The following is a 19,918-nucleotide window of genomic DNA, read 5'->3' as shown; positions in this document are numbered from 1 at the left end:
TCAAACCGAAAAATCCACTAACTAAAATTGAGTGAAATTGGCACTAGTACCATATAGAGTTTACTTTTTTCCGAGTATACAGAACAAAAATATATCAAAAGAAAAATACTTCGATCAAAGTGAGTCCAAAAATATATGTAGGTCCCAATAACAAACGTAAGATTTCCATGAATTATAAGGACAGTACGACACCTCTTTGTATTATAAGTCTCTTTATTCGATACATGTACTCACAACCGAAAAAAAAGTTGCAAATATACCACATTAAAACCGCTAAAATAAATTTTCATGAAAATAAACGAAAATATGACAAATTATGTGGAACGTTTGTTCATAAATACACCAACCAGATCCTAATTAAATCGGCATATGTATATTAACGTAATATAAATTCAAAAAGTTATATTTAATGTATTTATATAGCATTCATATATTCATAACAACAGCGGGCAAAAACACTACATTGACATCACTGATATGGTCAACTTCAAAGAGACACGGAGAGTAAGAGATGATATACAAGAGATCCTCTTTTACTCTTAAAACATTTATTCACCACACTTTTACAGCTATAATTTGGCAATAACCAATCAAATTAATATATTAAATCAATGTAATAAAAAGAATAAGCATTTGTGAAATGTAAAATATCGTTGAAATCACTTCCAAAAACAAAAAAACATAATAAGTTGGAGCCAAAAAAACTGAATTACTGCAACATACCTGAACTCTGTGCTAAAACAACAAAAAAAAAAAACAAACGTCAAATGACGATAAAGAGAGCACAAATCATACAACTTAATGTCACTGCACAAGATTATTTTCTGTTGTTTATTTACAATTAATCACATCTTTTCATTTTAAATATGAATATATATATTTTTTTCAGTCAGCACTTTGTTTTAATCTTTAGATTTATTTTGTTTTTTCTTTCCAAATTACACAATTTTAATGGAGTTGAGGGGTTCACTTATAAAAAAACAGTAGAAGATGGTTGTTGTTGGTGGAGAGTGGGAGTAATATGTCAAAAGATCAGTGGTTGCCAGATCACTGTCGCTGGTCACGGGATAATCAGTTCTGAATACAAAATGTTTTTAAACTTGATTTTATAAACTTTTCATTTCAATTTAGTTTAAATTATTATTATTTTTTTTTTTTTTTTGTCCTTTATTTCAAATGTTTTGCTTCTCTTGCTCCGGATCCGGTTCGAAGGACCTTGTTCAATTTAGACAAAATTGGGTTTGGACACCGGTGGAGCACTGCTGAAGCTCACCAATAAGAAAAAAAGTTACAACACCAAAGTCTAATCCAGATGCCGCGCACTAAATAAAACGTCAAGAAATTAGACAGTTTTATATATAATACTTCACGAATCTTCTTTATTCGAAGGAAAAACTTCAAGGTGCAAATTCACAAAATTTAGTATATTTTTTTTTTCGTATAAATTCACAAACGACTTCAACCAGGAAGCTATTCTTATGAACTAACACTTAAGCAATAATACATAGAAAATCAACTAAAAATAACGAGTAGATACTTAAACTAATGGAAAATATCCCAAGCATGAAGTAAAGTGGCCATATCGGAAAATGATCAGCACGTAAACAAATTAAGAGAGCAATTTCAGGTATTCCAACAGATGGCGTTAATTCTTAATTTGCCGCATATCTCTCTCAATCTGAACAAAATTTATTGCCTTTTTGCGTCTTGACTATAAAGCAAAAAATCGTTCAAATTTAGGACATGTTTTTCAAAACTTTATTTTAAAGATGTTTTTTACTTGAAACATAGCATAATTTCTACTGGATGTCGAGTCTTAATTTGGAAAATAAAGTTGTCCTTAACTCGTTTTTAAAGGACTTTGATAGCATATGAAGAAAATAAGTTGAGAAAGCGAAAAATTCAACTTTGCTTCCTAGAAGCAAGTACACAAAACCCAAATTTAAAAGAGAATTGTGTCTTAAAAGTATCCTTACTTGTATTCTCCGCTTCTTTGGCTCGGAATCAATACCAAATTTTTTAAAGTAAAGACAAAATCTTTGGAACCAGGCATGCTTTTTTTTCAGTGCACCCACCGTATTCTCCAGATCTGGCCCCAGCGACTTTTTCTTGTTCTCAGACCTCAAAAGGATGCTCGCAGGGAAAAAATTTGGCTGCAATGAAGAGGTATCGCCGAAACTTAGGCCTATTTTGAGGCAAACCCGAAGGAGTACTACCAAAATGGTATCAAAAAATTGGAATCGCTCTTGAAGGGAACTATGTTGAATAATAAAAATGAATTTTGACAAAAAAGAAATGTATTTTTATACCCTCCACCATAGGATGGGGGTATATTAACTTTGTCATTCCGTTTGTAACACATCGAAATATTGCTCTAAGACCCCATAAAGTATATACATTCTGGGTCGTGGTGAAATTCTGAGTCGATCTAAGCATGTCCGTCCGTCCGTCCGCCTGTCCGTCCGTCCGTCTGTCCGGCTGTCCGTCCGTCTGTGGAAATCACGCTAACTTCCGAACGAAACAAGCTATCGACTTGAAACTTGGCACAAGTAGTTGTTATTGATGTAGGTCGGATGGTATTGAAAATGGGCCATATCGGACCACGTTTACGTATAGCCCCCATATAAACCGATCCCCAAATTTGGCTTGGGGAGCCTCCCGGAGCAGCAAAATTCATCCGATCCGGTTGAAATTTGGTACGTGGTCTTAGTATACGGTCTCTAACAACCATGGAAAAATTGGTCCATATCGGTCCATAATTATATATAGCCCCCATATAAACCGATCCCCAGATTTGACCTACGGAGCCTCTTGGAGGGGCAAAATTCATCCGATCCGATTGAAATTTGATACCTGATGTTAGTATATGGTCTCTAACAACCATGCAAAAATTGGTCCATATCGGTCCATAATTATATATAGCCCCCATATAAACCGATCCCCAGATTTGACCTCCGGAGACTTTTGGAGGGGCAAAATTCATCCGATCCGGTTGAAATTTGGTACCTGATGTTAGTATACGGCCTCTAACAACCATGGAAAAATTGGTCCATATCGGTCCATAATTATATATAGCTCCCATATAAACCGATCCCCAGATTTGACCACCGGAGCCTCTTGGAGGAGCAAAATTCATCCGATCCGGTTGAAATTTAGTACGTGGTCTTAGTATATGGTTTTTAACAACCATGCAAAAATTGGTCCATATCGGTCCATAATTATATATAGCCCCCATATAAACCGATCCCCAGATTTGACCTCCGGAGCCTCTTGGAGGGGCAAAATTCATCCGATCCGGTTGAAATTTGGTACATGGTGTTAGTATATGGTCTCTAACAACCATGCAAAAATTGGTCCATATCGGTCCATAATTATATATAGTTCCCATATAAACCGTCCCCAGATTTGACGTCCGGAACCCCTTGGAGGAGCAAAAGTCATCCGATACGGTTGAAATTTGATACATTTTGTCAATATATGGCCTCTAACAGCCATGTAAAAATTGGTCCATATCGGTCTTTAGTTATATATAACCGATGACTTATTACACAAAAATTGGTCCATATCGCCAAAACCAATCTACCAAAACTTTATTTCCATAGAAAATTTTGTCAAATTTTATTACTATAGAAAGTTTTGTCAAAATTTCATTTCTATAGAAAGTTTTGTCAAAAGTTTATTTCTATACAAATGTTTGTCAAAATTTTATGTCCATAAAAAATTTTGTCAAAATTTTATTTCTGTAGAAAATTTTGTAATCTACCAAAACTTTATTTCCATAGAAAATTTTGTCAAATTTTATTACTATAGAAAGTTTTGTTAAAATTTCATTTCTATAGAAAGTTTTGTCAAAAGTTTATTTCTATAGAAATGTTTGTCAAAATTTTATTTCTATAGAAAATTTTGTAAAAAATTTATTTCTGTAGAAAATTTTGTCAACATTTTATTTCTATACAAAATTTTGTCAACATTTTATTTCTATAGAAATTTTTGTCAAAATTGTATTGCTGTAGAAAATTTTGTCAACATTTTACTTCATAGAAAATTTTGTCAACATTTTATTTCTATAGAAAATTTTGTCAAGTTTTTATTTCTATAGAAAATTTTGTCAAATTTTTATTTCTATAGAAAATTTTGTCAAAATTTTATTTCTATAGAAAATTTTGTCAAGGTTTCATTTCTATAGAAAATTTTGTCAAAATTTTATTTCTATAGAAAATTTTGTCAAACTAGATTATATACGTATTTAATCGGCCTTTTTTTGTTTAATATATACCCCGTATGGGCTAACTTACAATTTAGAAGACAGTGTTAAAAAGTTTTACGATACCTTGCCATCGGCAAGTGCTATCGCAACCCAAGTAATTCGATTGTGGATGACAGCCTTTAGTAGAAGTTCCTACGCTATCCATGGTGGAGGGTACATAAGATTCGGCCTGGCCGAACTTACGGCCGTATATACTTGTTCTTTATTAGACCGGGGACTTATCAGCCAACCTGTTATATATATAAAATTCAATCTATGTTTGTTTATTTGTTTGATTGTTTGTTTGTTTGTATGTTCCGAATTGGCTCCGAAACGGCTGAATCGATTTACTTGAAACTTTCAGAGATCGTAGGGGGCATTCATGTGGTGAAAATAGGATACCTCATTTCTTGACACCTGGTCGCGGATGGGGCCTCCCCTTTGTCGGACTTTTTGAAAATTGGACCAAAAGTGACCGATTTGCTTGAAATTTTCATTGAAGGTTGGGGTTGGCATCTATGTTACATAAAGATCCGCTACTTTATATTTCGATATTTGGTGGAAAAACTAAAATTGTTCAACTTTTTTTAAAGTACAGTGAAAAAACTAAAATTCTCTAAATTATCTGAGATTTACAGAGAACATGCGGTGAGGTTATGGAATTAATATGGCGTACGTGATTATTTCATATGTGGACGGGGAGGGAGACCTCCCCCTTGCCCTACTTTCTGAAACTTGGAATAAAATTATGCGATTTGCTTGAAATTTTCATTGAATGTTGGGGTTGGCATCTAGACAAAAATCCACTACATTATTTTTCGATATTTGGTCGGGGAGGGGGACCAACCCTTTGCCCGACTTTTTTAAAAGTACAGTGAGAAAAACTGAACTCCCCCGATTGAAGTTTTACGGAAAAATCGGTGAGGTTATGAAATTTATATCAGGTTCCTGATTTGTTAATAAAAATAAAAGGGCATAGGGAGACACCCGCTTCTCTTAAGTAAAGGGTGGTTAAATTGTAAGGGCCGATGCTGAATGTGAACCACACCTAAACGATAAGTTTTTCCGCATTTTATTTGACATTTCTCTATTTCAGACTTACTCAATTTGAACCATGGAGAGATACACAATCCAACAACGTGTTAAATGGTTCCAAGAAATGGCAACAGTGGATGATCAATTTTCGAAGAAAATCATCTTCAGTGATGAGGCACATTTTCACCTCAGTGGATTCGTCAATAAACAGAATTGCCGCATTTGGGCGAATGAGAATCCAAGAGTGATTTCGAAAAACCAATACACCCACAAAGAGTGACTGTTTGGTGTGGTTTATGGGCTGGCGGCATCATCGGGTCGTATTTTTTCCAAAATGAGGCCGGTCAGGCAGTTACTGTGAAAGGTGTTCGCTATCGTGAGATGATAACAAACTTTTTATGGCCCGAATTGGAAGATATGGATGTGAACGATATGTGGTTTCAGCAGGACGGTGCCACTTGCCACACAGCTAACGAAACAATGGCTCTTTTGCGCAACAAATTCAATGGCCGTGTTATCTCACGTAATGGCGATGTCAATTGGCCGCCAAGATCATGTGATTTGACCGTTGGACTTTTTTCTTTGGGGTTATTTGAAAGAAAAAGGTGTACGTCGATAAGTCAGCAACAATGCAAGAGCTAAAGGATGAGAAAATTCGGCACATTAACGGCATAGAACCTCCATTATGCCTCAGCGTCATTGAAAATTTGGACCATCGGATGAAGGTGTGCCACCGAGGTCGCGGCGACCATTTGGCCGATATTTTGTTCCATACATAATTGAGGAATACCAATGTATCATAATAAAATAAAATTACAATAATTTCCTAAATAGTTTGTGTTTTATTCAAAATCAACATCGGCCCTTGAAATTTTAACCACCCTGTATTTTACACCCATATCGATATCAATAAGATTTGACTTCAATTCTTTTGATATGATATATAGAAAGTAGATTTAACATTCTATTTATGTGTGTGTCGAATTGGATTCAAATCGGTTCATATTTAGATAAAGCATGTTCGATTCCAAAAATTTTGTCTTTACACTAATGATTTCGGTATGGATTCCAAGCCAAAGAGGCAGAGAAACGGAAGAATGGAATTTAGTTCAAAACAAAATTTGCTTCATTATATTTGATTAAGATCACTCATTTTCGGGAGTTCTTTTGGAGTACCAGTAGTGGATTCAACAAAATCCGAATCCTTAATTAAAATCAGCAAACTGACAAATTTTGATTTCAATAGAAATTTAAATTTCCTTCTAATTTTTTTTTTTGTGTTTGTTTTTCATATCCCAACATCATCTAACCATTAAGGGCTATTGGAAAATATTGATTCACATAAAAAATACCATTGCATAAATGCAGATGTCGGACAATACTAATGAAGCGAATTCAGTTTATCACTGTCAACGAAAATTTTGCATGACTGCAACGAGTTTTGTTCTTGGAAATGTTGACATTACAATTGAAATTTGACCGTCATAAATGCACAATTTAACATCGCGGACCAGCTGCATCAAAAGAACGAAGGGCAAATAAAATGCATAGCCGACAAAAACATACAATGGGTGATTATTATTTCGACATTTTTATACCCTCCACCATAGGAGGGTATTTGTCATTCCGTTTGTAACACATCGAAATATTGTTCTAAGACCCCATAAAGTATATATATTCTGGGTAGTTGCTATTGATGTAGGTCGGATGGTATTGCAAATGGGCCATATCGGACCACTTTCACGTGTAGCCCTCATATTAACCGACCCCCATATAAACCGATCCCCAGATTTGACCTCCGGAGCCTCTTGAAGGAGCAAAATTCATCCGATCCGATTGAGTTTTGATACGTGGTGTTAGTATATAGTCTCTAATAACCATGCAAAAATTGATCCATATCGGTCCATAATTATATATAGCCCCCATATAAACCGATCCCCAGATTTGACCTCCAGAGCCTCTTGGAGGAGCAAATTTCATCCGATCCGGTTGAAATTTGGTATGTGGTGTTAATATATGGTCTCTAATAACCATGCAAATATTGGTCCATATCTGTCAATAATTATATATAGCCCCCATTTAAACCGATCCCCATATTTGACTTCCGGAGCCCCTTGGAGGAGCAAAATTCATCCGATACGGTTAAATTTTGGTACGTGGTCTTAGTATATGGTCTTTAATAACCATGCAAAAATTGATCCATATATGTCCATAATTATATATAGCCCCCATTTAAACCGATCCCCAGATTTGACCCCCGAAGCCCCTTGGAGGAGCAAAATTCATCCGATCCGGTTAAATTTTTGTACGTGGTCTTAGTATATGGTCTTTAATAACCATGCAAAAATTGATCCATATCTGTTCATAATTATATATAGCCCCCATATAAACTGATCCCCAGATTTGACCTCCAGAGCCTCTTGGAGGAGCAAATTTCATCCGATCCGGTTGAAATTTGGTACATTGCGCTAGTATAGGTCCGCTTACAGTCATGGAAAAATTGGTCCATATCGGGCTATAGTTATATATAGCCGATGACTAATCACACAACAAGTATATACGGCCGTAAGTTCGGCCAGGCCGAAGCTTATGGATTGCGTAGAAACCATGGATTGCGTAGAAACTTCTACTGAAGCCGATGGGCAAGGTATCTTAAAACCTCCTAACACCGTAATATATACCACATAGTCCATACGTGGTATATATTAAACTAAAAAAGGCCGATTAAATACGTATATAATTAAGTTTAAAGTTTCAATAGAAATAAAATTTTGACAAAATAAAATTTTGACAACATTTTCTATAGAAGTAAAATTTTGACAAAATTTTCTATAGAAATAAAATTTGAAAAAAATTTTCTATAGAAATAAAATTTTGATAAAATTTTCTATAGAAATAAAATTTTGTCAAAATTTTCTATAGAAATAACATTTTGACAAAATTTTCTATAGAAATAAAATTTTGACAAAATTTTCTATAGAAATAACATTTTGACAATGTTTTCTATAAAAATAAAATTTTGGTAGATTATTTTTGGCTCGAGTGGCAACCATGATTATGAACCGATATGGACCAATTTTTGTGTGATTGGGGATCGGCTATATATAACTATAGACCTATATGGACCAATTTTGGCATGGTTATTAGCGGCCTTATACTAACACCACGTTGCAAATTTCAACCGGATCGGATGAATTTTGCTCCTCTAAGAGGCTCCGGAGGTCAAATCTGGGGATCGGTTTATATGGGGGCTATATATAATTATGGACCGATGTGAACCAATTTGTGCATGGTTGTTAGAGACCATATACTAACACCATGTACCAAATTTCAGCCGGATCGGATGAAATTTGCTTCTCTTAGAGCAATCGCAAGCCAAATTTGGGGGTCCGTTTATATGGGGCTATACGTAAAAGTGGACCGATGTGGACCAAATTTTGCATGATTATTAGAGACCATATACTAACACCATGTACCAAATTTCAGCCTGATCGGATGAAATTTGCTTCTTTTAGAGCAATCGCAAGCCAAATTTGTGGGTCCGTTTATATGGGGGCTATACGTAAAAGTGGACCAATATGGACCAATTTTTGCATGGTTGTTAGAGACCATAAATAACACCATGTACCAAATTTCAGCAGGATCGGATTAAATTTGCTTCTCTTAGAGGATTCGCAAGCCAAATTTGGGGGTCCGTTTATATGGGGGCTATACGTAAAAGTGGACTGATATGGACCAATTTTTGTGTGGTTGTTAGACACCATATACTAACATCATGTACCAAATTTCAGCCGAATTGGATGAAATTTGCTTCTTTCAGAGCAATGACAAGCCAAATTTGGGGGTCCGTTTATATTGGGGCTATACGTAAAAGTGGACCGATATGGCCCATTTGCAATACCATCCGACCTATATCAATAACAACTACTTGTGCCAAGTTTCAAGTCGATAGCTTGTTTCGTTCGGAAGTTAGTGTGATTTTAACAGACGGACGGACGGACATGCTCAGATCGACTCAGAATTTCACCACGACCCAGAATATATACACTTTATGGGGTCTTAGAGCAATATTTCGATGTGTTACAAACGGAATGACAAAGTTAATATGCCCCCATCCTATGGTGGAGGGTATAAAAATTGGTCCAAATCGCCAAAAATAATCCACCAAAATTTTATTTCTATAGAAAATTTTGTCAAAATTTTATTTCTATAGAAAATTTTGTTAAACTGAATTATATACGTATTTAATCGGCTTTCTTTGTTTAATATATATTCTTTGTTTAATATATATGGACTAACTTACAATTTAGAAGACGATGTTAAGCAGTTTTAAGATACGTTGTCATCGGCAAGTGTTACCGCAACCCAAGTAATTCGATTGTGGATGACAGTCTTTAGTAGAAGTTTCTACGCAATCCGTGGTGGAGGGTACATAAGATTCGGCCTGGCCGAACTTACGGCCGTATATACTTGTTTTTTTGTTAAACCATTCCAAACTATTTAGGCGGAATGTTTAGAAACGAATGTAACGCTGTAAGTATGGGAAACTTATGAGGAATGTGGAAGTTCCGAAACGATCGTCTCATTCTTTTATAAGAAGTCTATAGTCTATTGGAAGCGGAATAGTGAAACTATTCCCTGGGATATTGTCTACACCACCCAATTTTAAATCTTTCTTATTTTATTTTCGCATTTTTTTTATTTCCATAGCGTACTAAAAATTGTCATTTTCCATCCAATGTGCGAAGCATCATCAAATCACCAACATCTGTTAGTGAATGTTGGCAAATACAAAGTAAAATATAACCTCGATGGCCAAATGGCATGCACAATAAAAATTGAAATTTTTTGGGACTGATTTTACCGTCCACCGTGTCACATGTGTTTAGGATTTAAAGTTTTTCATAGTATCCTTCGAATTGATGATAAAAAACAAGAGTTCTACCAATATGGCATTCATACTATATCCTAACGCCGCTACACCGAAAAAAAGTGAACTGTTTTATAGGAAGAATGAACTACCACGCACGAAAATTTAATTAAATCTCACTCCACATTTTGAGATTTCCACAAAGCGTTGTTAAAACCAGGAAATTTTAATGCCCTGTTGTACTTTTTAACTGCAGTTCACGAAATTACATCATCTCATAGAAGAAAAAAAAAATAACTAAAAGTAAAGAAGACAATCATTGGCGCCAAATCATGATCATTTTAACCATAGACCCAGAGAAGAATATGATCACCTCAACCATGATTCGAGAGCAAAATGTTATTTTTGGACGTAGAACATGTAACATGTTTGCGGCAACCATGTTATTTTCTCAAAAAGCATATGTCTGACATATACATGGTTGCCGAGAAAACAACATTTTTGAGACAAAAATGTTCCATGGTCACCGTTTAAAAATAACATTTTGCTCTCAAAACATGGTTGAGATGATCATATTCCTTCTCTGCGTGTACTGTAGTTCATTTTTACTATTTTTAGGAATCGTACGAAAATTTTCATTTGTTTTAGTTCATATTGAACTTATGTGTATGGTCATTGAACTTTATACTCACGTTTAGTTCATAAAATTTTTGAGACATACTTAACAAAAAGTAAGATTTCATTAAGCTGTGGAAAATTTCGATAAAAATAATAAAATTTAACTACAAGCAAATAATTTTTTTTCCAATAAAAATAAGTTAAATTTAGCGTTAGTTTAACTACGGATTTTTTTTTTTGTGTAGCGAGATGATGCAAAACATTCTAAAACAATGACTTCAAAAAACGGTTTAAATGATGACAACAATTTAAGAATTCTTCTCACTCTTCAGTTATACGAGATGGCAATGTACAAAGTTCCAGAACTAACTTTTGTGCATAAATTCAGTTCTTTCATAGAATGTTAGAATAAAAAGGGAGACAAATAAGATGATCCAAAATACTCTTTGCCCTGGGAACAATTTAGTAAAATGTTGGTAGCTATTTGCAAATATGAAATCATGCATCAGCACATCACCGCATGAAAATCTAATGATTTTAGTTTTTATATCCTTCACCACTACTGTGGTACAGGGTATAATAAGTTTGTGCATTTGTATGTAACGCCGAGAAGGAGTAGTCATAGACCCATCTTTTAGTATACCGATCGGCTTAGTATTAAATTCTGAGTTGATTTAGCGATGCCCGTCTGTCTGTTGATGTATTTTTGTGTGCCAGCTCGTAGTTTAAGTCCGATCGTCCTCAAACTGGTCATAGGGTCCTCAAAGACGATCCCTATTGATTTTGGAAAAAATCTGTTCAGATTTAGATATAGCTGTCATATATATTTATAACCGATCTGGTCATAAATGACGTATATTGAATATATATAAATTTCATAAAATTTCGCAAATCTTCATTTATGATTTATAGGTCGATATATACGAATTAGAGTATAGATGAATTTGAATCATTTTTGCGAGTTTTCGACTTAACAGTTGCAATTTTACAAGGAACATGTGGTTACTTTGATCATAGCTGCTAATATCGGAAGAACATATATATGGGGCCTTTGTCTAATTCTGAGCCGATTTTGATAAAATTTGGCACATATTGCTAAAATTTTAATAGAACTGTCAGTGCAAAACATCGAAATGAAACTTTGGCCTCCGTGGTCATATAAATCTAAATCGGCCGAAAGATATATATGGGAGTTATATCCAAATCTGAACCGATTTTAACCAAATTTGGCATGTGTTGCAAGAATTTTAGTCCTACCGTGTGTGCAAAACTTCAAGTAAATCGGGGTGAAATTTTGACCTCTGGTAGATATATGGAAGATATATCTAAATCTGAACCAATTTCATCTAAATTTGGCATGCGTAGTAAAATCGATTTTGCGATTATTTTTATACCCTCCACCATAGGATGGGGGTATATTAACTGGTAGACACATATATGGCGTCGCTAGTATTAAATGCATACTATAAGTCAATTAGTTTGTGAGATAGAGCGTCTTTTGTGAAGCAACTTTTGTTATTGTGAAAAAAATGGAAAAAAGGAATTTCGTGTTTTGATAAAATATTGTTTTCTGAAGGGAAAAATACGACGGAAACAAAAACTTGGCTTGATAATGAGTTTCCGGACTCTGCCCCAGGGAAATCAATAATAATTGATTGGTATGCAAAATTCAAGCGTGGTGAAATGAGCACGGAGGACGGTGAACGCAGTGGACGCCCCAAAGAGGTGGTTACCGACGAAAACATCAACAAAATCCACCAAATGATTTTGAATGACCGTCAAATGAAGTTGATCGAGATAGCAGAGGCCTTAAAGATATCAAAGGAACATGTTGGTCATATCATTCATCAATATTTGGATATGCGGAAGCTCTGTGCAAAATGGGTGCCGCGCGAGCTCACATTTGACCAAAAACAATAACGTGTTGATTATTCTGAGCGGTGTTTGCAACTGTTAACTCGTAATACACCCGAGTTTTTCCGTCGATATGTGATAATGGATGATAATGGATCCATCACTACACTCCTGAGTCCAATCGACAGTCGGCTGAGTGGACAGCGACCGGTGAACCGTCTCCGAAGCGTGGAAAGACTCAAAAGTCCGCTGGCAAAGTAATGGCCATAAGCGTAGGAAGGCCTCTGGGGAGGGGGCTTAGACCCCCCCAGAAAAATTTTAGCCCCCCCCCCAGAATTTGAAAACCTATTTACGATTTTCCATTTTTATAAAAAAATAAACAAACCCAGCCAAAAAAGCGTCGCCAAAAAAGTAATGAAAATGATCTTTTTTGATCCGGAAGTGGCGAAGAAGCGATGAATTTAACATGGGCTTGTCATAGGACGGAAGTTCTCCATTTCAACAGCCGTTGCACTGAATTTACATCACTTCTTTAGGTGTGATCCGAATTCAATGTTTTGAATGTAAATTAAAAAATTCTGTTATATTTTGTCAAATAAATAATTTTTATAATTTTTAATGGATTCTAATGCTTGTCGGAAACGTTTGACATCAAATATTTTTAAAAATTCACAAATTTTTCAGATTGGATTTAGAATTTTTTTTCGATAAAATTTAAATTATTTTATGAATTCTTACTTCGTTTTTAAGGTATTTGAAACAAAAAAGTTAAAATTTTCCATTAAAAGTATGAAAAAACCAAGTTATAAAAAATTGAATTTAAAGAACTTCCTGAGTAGTTAAAATAAAGAACATCATTGGGAGTACATCTTCTGGAAGTGCTTTTAAAGTTGTGCCTTTGGAAGAACTTCCAAATTTTTTTGCTGGGAAATGTGTGGAACTACTTTTACTTGCTTTATTATAAATTAATTTTCGAGTTATTTTGATGTCTAATTTTTGTTATTCATTTTTTTGAAATAAAACATTAATTGAAATATAAATAAATGAAATATAAATTTTTAGCTAGGGGGGCTATAGCCCCCCCTAGGAAAATTGTCTAGCTACGCTAATGGTAATGGCCTCTGTTTTTTGGGATGCGCATGGAATAATTTCTATCGATTATCTTGAGAAGGGAAAAACCATCAACAGTGACTATTATATGGCGTTATTGGAGCGTTTGGAAGGTCGAAATCGGGGCAAAACGGCCCCATATGAAGAAGAAAAAAGTGTTGTTCCACCAAGACAACGCACCGTGCCACAAGTCATTGAGAACGATGGCAAAAATTCATGAATTGAGCTTCGAATTGCTTCCCCACTGACCGTATTCTCCAGATCTGGCCCCAGCGACTTTTTCATGTTCTCAGACCTCAAAAGGATGCTCGCAGGGAAAAAATTTGGGTGAAATGAAGAGGTGATCGCCGAAACTGAGACCTATTTTGAGGCAAAACCTAAGGAGTACTACCAAAATGGTATCAAAAAATTGGAAGGTCGTTATAATCGTTGTATCGCTCTTGAAGGGAACTATGTTGAATAATAAAAACGAACTTATCAGCCAACCTGTTATTATACCCTCCACCATAGGATGGGGGTATATATTAGCTTTGTCTTTCCGTTTGTAACACATCGAAATATTGCTCTAAGGCCCCATAAAGTATATATATTCTGGGTTGTGGTGAAATTCTGAGCATGTCCGTCCGTCTGTTGAAATAACGCTAACTTCCGAACGAAACAAGCTATCGACTTGAAACTTGGCACAAGTTGTTGTTATTGATGTAGGTCGGACGGTATTGCAAATGGGCCACTTTTACGTATAGCCCCCATATAAACGGACCCCCGAATTTGGCTTGAGATTGCTCTAAAAGAAGAAAATTTCATCCGATCCGGTTGAAATTTGGTACATGGTGTTAGTATATGGTATCAAACAACTATGCAAAAATTGGTCCACATCGGTCAATAATTATATATAGCCCCCATATAAACCGATCCCCAGATTTGGATTGCGGAGCCTCGAAGAGAAGAAAATTTCATCCAATCCGGCTGAAATTTGGTACATCGTGTTAATATATGGTCTCTAACAACCATGCAAAAATTGGTCCACATCGGTTCATAATTATATATATAGCCCCCATATAAACCGATCACCAGATATGACCTCCGGAGCCTCTTGGAAGACCAAAATTTATCTGATTCAGTTGATATTTGGTACGTAAAGGGTCAAAATTTGGTCAAGGGAAAACGCGTGTAAATCGGTGAAGTCGTTTATTTAAAAAATCAAATTAAATTTTTTGCAAGTTCAATTAGTATAAAATTCAGGAAAAATATTCAGTTAGGCTTTCGCTTTTCCAAATCCGAATTGCCGGGCCTCACGCTTGACACCTGCCATCAGATTTTGTACAGCCACCTTGTCCACCTTCTTCGCCGCAGAATGCCAGTTTGCCTTGAACTGCTGCTCGTCCTTAGCAGTTTTTTGGTCTTCTTTAGTTTCCGCTTGACAATAGCCCAGTATTTCTCAAGTGGGCGGACCTCTGGCGTGTTGGGAGGGTTCTTGTCCTTGGGAACCACCTGCACGTTGTTGGCGGCGTACCACTCCATGGCCTTTTTACCGTAATGGCAAGATGCCAAATCCGGCCAAAACAGTACGGAACAGCCGTGTTTCTTCGGGAAAGGCAGCAGACGTTTATTCAAACACTCTTTCACGTAAATTTTTTTGGTTGACAGTCCCGGAAGCTATGAAAATGCTGCTTTTCAAGCCACAGGTACAGATGGCTTGCCAAACCAGATATTTCTTTGCGAACTTTGACAGTTTTATGTGCTTGAAAATATCTGCTACCTTTCCCCTTCCTTTTGCCATATAAAACTCTTGTCCCGGAAGCTGCTTGCAGTCGGCTTTGACGTAGGTTTCGTCGTCCATTACCACGCAGTCAAACTTCGTCAGCATCGTCGTGTACAGCCTCCGGGATCGCGCTTTGGCCGTCGTCCGTCCGGCTCGTTTTTTGGCTCGATGCACGGTTGTAGACAATACACCCAGCTTATTTGCGGCATCTGGGAGAGAGAATTTAGAGTTTCGCTTGAAGCCGCTGTCGTCTCAGCGGCTTCCGGTTTTCGATTTCCCCCCGATCCAGACTTCCTGGCTGTCGACAAACGTTCCCCAAACACTTTAATTACATTTGTAACGGTTGATTTGGCAACTTTTAGCCAGCTTTGCGTGCGAGTAGCTCGGATTTTCGCGATGCGCGAGCAAAATTTTGATACGCCGCTCTCTTTGCGGCATTTTGACAACTGAAGAGTGAATTCCAAAATCAAAATAGGAGCAACATTCTACACACACACACCTTCAAAATGAGGGGTGTTCAGGTTTTTTAAATGCAAAATTGAAATAAATACGTCAAGTTTATAGTGACAAAATTTTGACCGTATCACCCTTTAGTGGTAGTATATGATATTTAACAACCATGCCAAAAGTGGTCCATATCAGTCCATAATCATATATAGCCCACATATAAACCGATTCCGATATGTGGTTTTGGAGCCTCTTGGAGGAGCAAATTTCATCCGAATCAGTTGAAATTTGGTACATTGTGCTAGTATATGGCCGTTAACAACCATGCTTAACTAGGTCCATATCGGTCTATAGTTATATATAGCCCTCAGATAAATCGATCGCCAATCACACAAAAATTGGTCCATATCAAGTTCATAACTGTATATAGCCCCCATATAAGCGACCCCAATATTTCAATTCTGGCTCCCTACGTACCGTGCAAAAGTCCTTATCGATTCGTAATTATTTGTAGACTTACCCACACATACCTTTTTTGTCTAATATAAATATCAGTATTTTTCCTTTAATTGTACTCTTAATGTGGCACTTGGCCAAATCATAACTTAGATCATTAAATCGATATCCCTTTCCAATGTAATACTTCTTGTATATATATCTAGGAATTTTTGTTGTTCAATTCGTCTCCATACCACGATTCGCAGACGTTCCACCCTAATATTCCTATATGCAAAGTGTTGACTTTCACCGCTTTAGGGAATATTATGGCTCAATGTGAAATATTTCTCCAAAAGTGCCATACTCACAGGCTTTCACACGCACTTACACACTCATACTATACTTCCTCCTGCTGTTCTGTTCTGTTCTGTTGGTTGTTTTTTTCTCCTAGGAAATATTTATTGTGCAAAAGGATACACTTAGCTGTTGCGGAACTATGGTGGTCTTTGCTAGCGCATTTGCATTGTTTGCATTTCATTCACCATTCTTTATGAGGCCTTTGGGAATTGAACACATTTGGTCATTTCAAGAATGGTGGTTTGCATTGCGTTTTTCAACGTAAAAACGAGCCTTATATATACATACATCGCCTACGGCAGAGTTCAAGTAATCCACAATGTAGTTTTTCCCTAGTTTTGCATATTTAATTTTCTGTTTTTGTAAATTTAAATAAAGTTGTAGCTAAAATGTGTGTCAACCTAAGATTAGACATGTGAGAGCTTTTTCGTCGCCTTAACTAATTTAAATTTTGAGTGGCGTGTTGGTTGAAACAAAACATGGACTTTTATAAATGTCATCATAATTTGAAAGAGAATGTTTGGCGTCTTTAATGTTTCACTAGTACGACAATAAGGTACATCATTCTAACTACTTCTCTAGAAAGCAGGTGCAAATCACACCAGCGTCAAATTGTTTACATTTATACAGAGTTTTTAATTTGTTATTTTTGGAAAAATATATTTTTCTCATTTATATTCAAGAAAAATTCTGTTACTTTGCAAAACCTTCTCAAAGAACTTCCATGGAAGTGAAAAAGATGGGGTGAAAGTTTTTAATTTTATTTTCATAGTTTTTTTTACTTTTTTATTGATTTCTCTATTCCTTCTGGCGATATTTAATTGTTCAAAATTTTGTTTTGTTTTTGTAGCATATTTTCTACGACTTATCGAAAATAACTTAATTTGAAGTGGGCAAAAATGCATAGGGGCACGGTTGTCAGAGTTGGTATAATTTTACCAAAAATGGTAGATTTGTTACTGTTTGGTAGAATTCTTGATGTTTTGGTAGATTTTGCAAAATATAGTACTTCTCCAATTAGAGGAACTTAAACTTTCTATAGCAATACGGTTTCAACCAATTTTTCATATAAATTAAATATTTACAAAATTTTCCATAAAAATAAAACATTGACAAAATCTTCTTTAGAAAAAAAAAATTGACAAATGTTTCTATACAAATACAATTTTGACAAAAATCTTCTATAGAAATAAAATGTTGACAAAATGTTCTATATAATTAAATTTTTACAAATTTCGAAATACAGTTTGGTGCAACTTTTCCATAAAAATAAAACATTGACAAAATTTTTTTTAGAAATAAAATTTTGAGAAAAAATTTTCTATAGAAATACAATTTTGACCAAATCTTCTATAGAATCTTCTATAAAATTTAACAAAATTTTCTATATAATTAAATTTCTATACAAACAAAATTTAGACAAAATCTTCTGAATAATTAAATTTTGACAAATTTCGAAATACAGTTTTGACGAACTTCTCCATAAAAATAAGAATTTTCTTTAGAAATAAAATTCTAAAAAAATGTTCTATAGAATCAAAATTTTTTATAGAAATAAAAAGTTGACAAAAATTTCTATAGAAATACAATCTTGAAATCTTCTATAGAAATATAATTTTGACAAAATCTTCTATAGAAATATAATTTTGACAAATTTTTCTATAGAAATAAAATTTTGACAAAATTTTCTACAGAAAAACAATTTTGACAAAATTTTCTTTAGAAATAAAATTTTGACAAAATTTTCTATAGATATACAATTTTGGCGAAATCTTCTATAGAAATAAAATGTTCACAAAATTTTCTATAGAAATAAATTATGACAATTTTGAAAAGATTTTCTTTAGAAAATAGAAATACAATTTTTATAAAATTTTCTATAGAAATATAAATTTCCTATAGAAATTAAATTTTGACAAAATTTTCTATAGAAAAAAAAAATGTTGACAAAATTTTCTAAAAAAAATAATTTTGACAAAATTTTCTAAAAAAATAATTTTGACAAAATTTTCCATAGAAATAAAAAAATTTACAAAATTTTCTATAGAAATAAAATTTTGACAAAATTTTCTATAGAAATATAATTTTGACAAAATTTTATATAGAAATAAAATGTTGTCAAAATTTTCTATAGAAATAAAATTTTGACATAATTTTCTATAGAAATACAATTTTGACAGAATTTTCTATAGAAATACAATTTTGACAAAATTTTCTATAGAAATATAATTTTGACAAAATTTTCTATAGAAAAAAATTTTTGACAAAATTTTCTTTAGAAACAAAATTTTGACAAAATTTGCCATAGAAATAAAAAAATTGACAAAATTTTCTATAGAAATAAAATTTTGACAAAATTGTCTATAGAAACACAATTTTTACAAAATATTCTATAGAAATATAATTTTGACAAAATTTTCTATAGAAATGAAATTTAGACAAAATTTTCTATAGAAATAAAAGTTTTACAAAATTTTCTAAATAGAAAATGTTTAACAAAATTTTCTATGGAAATAAAATTTTGACAAAATTTTCGATAGAAATAAAATTTTGACAAAATTTTCCATAGAAACACAATTTTGACAAAATTTTCTATAGAAATAAAATTTTGACAAAATATTCTATAGAAATACAATTTTGACAAATTTGACTTCTATAGAAATATAATTTTGAGACAATTTTCTACAAAAAAAAAATTTTGACAAAATTTTCTTTAGAAATAACGTTTGAACAAAATATTCTATAGAAATACAATTTTGACAAAAGCTTCCATAGAAATATAATATTGACAAAAATTTCAATATAAGAAAAAAATTTACAAAATTTTATATAGAAATACAATTTTGACAAAACTTCCTATAAAAATAAAATTTTAAAAAATTTTCTATTGATAAAAAATTTGGCAAAATGTTCTATATAATTAAGTTTCGACAAATTTCGAAATAAAGTTTTGACCAACTTTTCCATAAAAATAAAACATTGTCAAAATTTTCTTTAGAAATAAAACTTTGACAAAATTTTCTTTAGAAATGAAAGTTTGACAAAATTTTCTATAAAAATACAATTTTGACAAAATCTTCTACAGAAATAAAATTTTGACAAAATTTTCTACAGAAAAAATTTTTTTGACAAAATTCTCTTTTTTCTCATACTAACCACAAAAATATTTTGACAAAATTTT

Source organism: Haematobia irritans, chromosome 2 (genome assembly GCF_050003625.1).
Source record: "Haematobia irritans isolate KBUSLIRL chromosome 2, ASM5000362v1, whole genome shotgun sequence".
Lineage (NCBI taxonomy): Eukaryota > Metazoa > Arthropoda > Insecta > Diptera > Muscidae > Haematobia > Haematobia irritans.
The sequence above is the reverse complement of the archived record's forward strand: the minus strand, read 5'-3'. Positions refer to the sequence as shown.